At 39.1% G+C, this 7130-nt stretch overlaps 2 non-coding genes across 2 annotated transcripts; one reads left to right on the forward strand and one right to left on the reverse strand.

Moving 5' to 3' along the window:
* The first annotated feature begins 1720 nt into the window (after positions 1–1720).
* LOC112719227 (small nucleolar RNA R71) lies at positions 1721–1828 on the forward strand. The gene has a single exon (XR_003161537.1). It is a non-coding gene; the product is annotated as a small nucleolar RNA R71 (small nucleolar RNA).
* Positions 1829–6795: 4967 nt separating this feature from the next.
* LOC112718592 (small nucleolar RNA R71) lies at positions 6796–6903 on the reverse strand. Its single transcript, XR_003160925.1, has one exon. It is a non-coding gene; the product is annotated as a small nucleolar RNA R71 (small nucleolar RNA).
* Positions 6904–7130: the final 227 nt, after the last annotated feature.

The raw sequence follows: 7130 nt of genomic DNA on the forward strand, positions 1-7130 counted from the left end.
CATTAGCTTGACAGAGTACTCTCATGGAGCCTCACAGATATTCAGAGCCATGTTGGAACCTCCCAACACCAAACTTAGAGTTTGAATGTGGGGGTTCAACACCAAACTTAGAGTTTGGTTGTGGCCTCCCAACACCAAACTTAGAGTTTGATTGTGGGGGCTCTGTTTGACTCTGTTTTGAGAGAAGCTCTTCATGCTTCCTCTCCATGATGATAGAGGGATATCCTTGAGCCTTAAACACAAAGGATTCTTCATTCACTTGAATGATCAACTCTCCTCTATCAACATCAATCACAGCCCTTGCTGTGGCTAGGAAGGGTCTGCCAAGGATGATGGATTCATCCATGCACTTCCCAGTCTCTAGGACTATGAAATCAGTAGGGATGTAATGGTCTTCAACTTTAACCAGAACATCCTCTACAAGTCCATGGGCTTGTTTTCTTGAGTTGTCTGCCATCTCTAGTGAGATTCTTGCAGCTTGTACCTCAGAGATCCCTAACTTCTTCATTACAGAGAGAGGCATGAGGTTTACACTTGACCCTAAGTCACACAAGGCCTTCTTGAAGGTCATGGTGCCTATGGTACAAGGTATTGAAAACTTCCCAGGATCCTGTCTCTTTTGAGGCAGTTTCTGCCTAGACAAGTCATCCAGTTCTTTGGTGAGCAAAAGGGGTTCATCCTCCCAAGTCTCATTTCCAAATAACTTGTCATTTAGCTTCATGATTGCTCCAAGGTATTTAGCAACTTGCTCTTCAGTGACATACTCATCCTCTTCAGAGGAAGAATACTCATCAGAGCTCATGAATGGCAAAAGTAAGTCCAATGGAATCTCTATGGTCTCAGTTTGAACCTCAGATTCCCATGGTTCCTCATTGGGGAACTCATTGGAGGTCAGTGGACGTCCATTGAGGTCTTCCTCAGTGGCGTTCACTGCCTCTCCTTCCTCCCAAAATTCGGCCATGTTGATGGCCTTGCACTCTCCTTTTGGATTTTCTTCTGTATTGCTTGGGAGAGTACTAGGAGGGAGTTCAGTAATTTTCTTGCTCAGCTGACCCACTTGTCCCTCCAAATTTCTGATGGAGGACCTTGTTTCAGCCATGAAACTTTGAGTGGTTTTGATTAGATCAGAGACCATGGTTGCTAAGTCAGAGGTATTCTGCTTAGAACTCTCTGTCTGTTGCTGAGAAGATGATGGAAAAGGCTTGCTATTGCTAAACCTGTTTCTTCCACCATTATTGTTATTGAAACCTTGTTGAGGTCTCTGTTGATCCTTCCATGAAAGATTTGGATGATTCCTCCATGAAGGATTGTAGGTGTTTCCATAGGGTTCTCCCATGTAATTCACCTCTTCTATTGAAGGGTTCTCAGGATCATAAGCTTCTTCCTCAGATGAAGCCTCCTTAGTACTGCTTGGTGCATTTTGCATTCCAGACAGACTTTGAGAAATCATATTGACTTGTTGAGTCAATATTTTGTTCTGAGCCAATATGGCATTCAGAGTGTCAATCTCAAGAACCCCTTTCTTCTGACTAGTCCCATTGTTCACAGGATTTCTTTCAGAAGTGTACATGAATTGGTTATTTGCAACCATTTCAATCAGTTCTTGAGCGTCAATAGGCGTCTTCTTCAGATGAAGAGATCCTCCTGCAGAGCTATCCAAAGACATCTTGGATAGTTCAGAGAGACCATCATAGAAAATACCTATGATGCTCCATTCAGAAAGCATATCAGAAGGACACTTTCTGATTAATTGTTTGTATCTTTCCCAAGCTTCATAGAGGGATTCTCCTTCCTTCTGTCTGAAGGTTTGGACTTCCACTCTAAGCTTACTCAATTTTTGAGGTGGAAAGAACTTTGCCAAGAAGGCATTGACTAGCTTTTCCCAAGAGTCCAGGCTTTCTTTAGGTTGAGAATCCAACCATGTTCTAGCTCTGTCTCTTACAGCAAAAGGGAATAGCATAAGTCTGTAGACCTCAGGGTCAACCCCATTAGTCTTGACAGTGTCACAGATTTGCAAGAACTCAGCTAAGAACTGATGAGGATCTTCCAATGGAAGTCCATGGAACTTGCAATTCTGTTGCATTAGAGAAACTAATTGAGGCTTAAGCTCAAAGTTGTTTGCTCCAATGGCAGGGATAGAGATGCTTCTCCCATAGAAATCGGGAGTAGGTGCAGTAAAGTCACCCAGCACCTTCCTTGCATTGTTGGCATTGTTGTTTTCGGCTGCCATGTGTTCTTCTTCTTTGGAGAATTCGGTCAGGTCCTCTAAAGAGAGTTGTGCTTTGGCTTCTCTGAGCTTTCTCTTCAAGGTCCTTTCCGGTTCAGGATCAGCCTCAACAAGAATGCCTTTGTCTTTGCTCCTGCTCATAAGAAAGAGAAGAGAACAAGAAAATGTGGAATCCTCTATGTCACAGTATAGAGATTCCTTGAAGTGTCAGAGGAAAAGAAGAGTAGAAGACAGAAATAGAAAATTCGAACTTATCAAAGGAGATGGAGTTCGAATTCTGCATTAAGGAATAGTGTTAGTCCATAAATAGAAGGATGTGAGAAGAAGGGAAGTGATTTTCGAAAATTAAGTAAAAATTTTGAAAACATTTTTGAAAAACATTACTTAATTTTCGAAAATGAAAGTGGGAAAGAAGTGAAGTGATTTTTGAAAAAGCTTTTGAAATTAGAAATCAAAAAGATTTGATTGAAAATTATTTTGAAAAAGATGTGGTTAAGAAAATATGATTGGTTTTAAAAAGATGTGATTGAGAAGATATGATTTGAAAAACATTTTAAAAAGATTTGATTTTGAAAATTAAAAACTTGGCTAACAAGAAAAGATATGATTCAAACATTAAACCTTTCTCAACAGAAAAGGCAACATACTTGAAATGTAGAATCAAATCATTAATTGGTAGCAAGTATCTTTGAAAAAAGAAAGAAATTAAATTTGAAAGAGATTTGATTGAAAAAGATTTGATTTTGAAAAACTTTGAAAACCTGAAAAAAATTGCATTGAAAAACAGAATCTTCCTCCTTGTGCCATCCTGGCGTTAAACGCCCAGAATGGTGCACATTCTGGCGTTTAACGCCCAAAACTATACCCTTTTGGGCGTTAAACGCCCAACCAGGTACCCTGGCTGGCGTTTAAACGCCAGTCTGTCCTTCTTCACTGGGCGTTTTGAACGCCCAGCTTTTTCTGTGCAATTCCTCTGCTGTATGTTCTGAATCTTCAATTCTCTGTATAATTGACTTGAGAAGACACAAATTAAAAATATTTTTGGATTTTTAATAATAAGGAAAAATCAAAATGCAACAAGAATCAAATAACAATGCATGCAAGACACCAAACTTAGCAGTTTGTATACTACTGACACTAATGAGAATGCATATGAGACACACAAATACTCAAGTCAAGAGAATTCAAAGATTAGAGTAAGAAATCATCAAGAACTACTTGAAAATCCTTAAGACACATGAATGAATGCATGAAATTGACACCAAACTTAAGATGAGACACTAGACTCAAACAAGAAATTTTTGGATTTTATGATTTTTTTTTTGTGTTTTTCGAAAATTAAGTGGAAAAAGGTATCAAAGTTCTTAATGAGAATTCCAGGAATCATGCAATGTTAGTCTAAAACTTCAGTCTAAAGGAATTAGACATGGTCAGCCAAGCTTCAGCAGAACATTGCATTCAAGAGCTAAATTGATGAAGATCAATCAGCTTTGGTGATGATAAGAACATCACCTTGAAACACTAGAATTCATTCTTAAGAACTCTGAAGAAAAAAATACCTAATCTAAGCAACAAGATGAACCGTCAGTTGTCCAAACTGAACAATCCCCGGCAACGGCGCCAAAAACTTGGTGCGCGAAATTGTGAACAATACTTTTCACAACTCTCATAATCCCCGGTCATGAACCCCAAAAACTTGGTGTTCAATACCATGGCATTACACAACTTCGCACAACTAACCAGCAAGTGCACTGGGTCGTCCAAGTAATAAACCTTACGCGAGTAAGGGTCGATCCCACGAAGATTGTTAGTATGAAGCAAGCTATGGTCATCTTGTAAATCTTAGTCAGGCAAACTCAATTGATATGATGATGAACGAAAATAACAATAAGATAAAGATAGAGGTACTTATGTAATTCATTGGTAGGAACTTCAGATAAGCGCATGAAGATGCCTTCCCTTCCGTCTCTCTGCTTTCCTACAGTCTTCATCCAATCCTTCTTACTCCTTTCCATGGCAAGCTTGTGTAGGGTTTCACCGTTGTCAATGGCTACCTCCCATCCTCTCAGTGAAAACGATTGCATATGCTCTGTCACAGCACGCGGAATTCAGCTGTCGGTTCTCGGTCAGGCCGGAATAGAATCCATCGATTCTTTTGCGTCTGTCACTAACGCCCCGCCTGCTAGGAGTTTGAAGCACGTCACAGTCATTCAGTCATTGAATCCTACTCAGAATACCACAGACAAGGTTAGACCTTCCGGATTCTCTTGAATGCCGCCATCAGTTCTAGCCTATACCACGAAGACTCTGATCTCACGGAATGGTTGGCTCGTTTGTCAGACGAGCACTCGGTTGTCAGGCGATCAACCATGCATCGTGCAATCAGGAATCCAAGAGATATTCACCCAATCTAAGGTAGAACGGAGGTGGTTGTCAGTCACACGTTCATAGGTGAGAATGATGATGAGTGTCACGGATCATCACATTCATCAAGTTGAAGAACAAGTGATATCTTAGAACAAGAACAAGTGGAATTGAATGGAAGAACAATAGTAATTGCATTAATACTCGAGGTACAGCAGAGCTCCACACCTTAATCTATGGTGTGTAGAAGCTCCACCGTTGAAAATACAAAAGAACAAGGTCTAGGCATGGCCGTGAGGCCAGCCTCCCAGTGATCTAAGAACTAGACATCCAAAGATGATCTAGAGATCTAAAGTGATCAAAAGATTCCAAAGATCAGAAGATGAAAATACAATAGTAAAAGGTCCTACTTATAGAAAACTAGTAGCCTAAGGTTTACAGAAATGAGTAAATGACATAAAAATCCACTTCCGGGCCCACTTGGTGTGTGCTTGGGCTGAGCAATGAAGCATTTTCGTGCAGAGACTTCTCTTGTAGTTAAACGCCAGCTTTTATGCCAGTTTGGGCGTTTAACTCCCATTTTGGTGCCAGTTCCGGCGTTTAACGCTGGGATTTCTGAGGGTGACTTGGAACGCCGGTTTGGGCCATCAAATCTTGGGCAAAGTATGGACTATCATATATTGCTGGAAAGCCCAGGATGTCTACTTTCCAACGCCGTTGAGAGCGTGCCAATTGGGCTTCTGTAGCTCCAGAAAATCCACTTTGAGTGCAGGGAGGTCAGAATCCAACAGCATCTGCAGTCCTTTTTAGTCTCTGAATCAGATTTTTGCTCAGGTCCCTCAATTTCAGCCAAAAAATACCTGAAATCACAGAAAAACACACAAACTCATAGTAAAGTCCAGAAAAGTGAATTTTAACTAAAAACTAATAAAAATATACTAAAAACTAACTAGATCATACTAAAAACACACTAAAAACAATGCCAAAAAGCATACAAATTATCCGCTCATCATTGATGCATATTTTTTTCAGTTTTCAAACTTTTTCAAAATCAAATCTTTTTCAAATCATATCTTTTCAATCAAATCTTTTTCAAAATCAATTTCTTTCTATTTTTAAAAATACTTGCTAACAATTAATGATTTGATTCAACATTTCAAGTATGTTGCCTTTTCTGCTGAGAAAGGTTTAATGTTTGAATCATATCTTTTCTTGTTAGCCAAGTTTTTAATTTTCAAAAATCAAATCTTTTTAAAATGTTTTTCAAATCATATCTTCTCAATCACATCTTTTTAAAACTAATCATATCTTCTTAACCACATCTTTTTCAAAATAGTTTTCAATCAAATCTTTTTGATTTCTAATTTCAAAATCTTTTTCAAAAATCACTTGATTTCTTTTCCACTTTCATTTTCGAAAATCAATTAGCGTTTTTCAAAAATGTTTTCAAAATCTTTTACTTAATTTTCGAAAATTACTTCCCTTCTTCTCACATCCTTCTATTTATGGACTAACACTATTCCTTAATGCAAAATTCGAACTCCATCTTCTTTGATAAGTTCGAACTTTTCTGTCTTCTACTTTTCTTTTCCTCTGACACCTAAAGGAATCTCTATACTATGACATAGAGGATTCCACATTTTCTTGTTCCCTTCTCTTTCTTATGAGCAGGAGCAAGGACAAAAACATTCTTGTTGAGGCTGATCCTGAACCTGAAAGGACCTTGAAGAGAAAGCTAAGAGAAGCCAAAGCACAACTCTCTGTAGAAGACCTAACAGAAATCTTCAAAGAAGAACCTATGGCAGCCGAAAACAACAACAATGCCAACAATGCAAGGAAGGTGCTGGGTGACTTTACTGCACCTACTCCCGACTTCTATGGGAGAAGCATCTCTATCCCTGCCATTGGAGCAAACAACTTTGAGCTTAAGCCTCAATTAGTTTCTCTAATGCAACAGAATTGCAAGTTCCATGGACTTCCATTGGAAGATCCTCATCAGTTTTTAGCTGAATTCTTGCAAATCTGTGACACTGTCAAGACTAATGGGGTTGACCCTGAGGTCTACAGACTTATGCTATTCCCTTTTGCTGTAAGAGACAGAGCTAGAATATGGTTGGACTCATAACCTAAAGAAAGCCTGAACTCTTGGGGAAAAGCTAGTCAATGCCTTCTTGGCAAAGTTCTTTCCACCTCAAAAATTGAGTAAGCTTAGAGTGGAAGTCCAAACCTTCAGACAGAAGGAAGGAGAATCCCTCTATGAAGCTTGGGAAAGATACAAACAATTAATCAGAAAGTGTCCCTCTGATATGCTTTCTGAATGGAGCATCATTGGAATTTTCTATCATGGTCTCTCTAAACTATCCAAGATGTCTTTGGATAGCTCTGCTGGAGGATCTCTTCATCTGAAGAAGACGCCTACAGAAGCTCAAGAGATGATTGAAATGGTTGCAAATAACCAATTCATGTACACTTCTGAAAGGAATCCTGTGAACAATGGGACTAGTCAGAAGAAAGGAGTTCTTGAGATTGACACTCTGAA

This window comes from Arachis hypogaea, chromosome 10 (genome assembly GCF_003086295.3).
Source record: "Arachis hypogaea cultivar Tifrunner chromosome 10, arahy.Tifrunner.gnm2.J5K5, whole genome shotgun sequence".
NCBI lineage: Eukaryota > Viridiplantae > Streptophyta > Magnoliopsida > Fabales > Fabaceae > Arachis > Arachis hypogaea.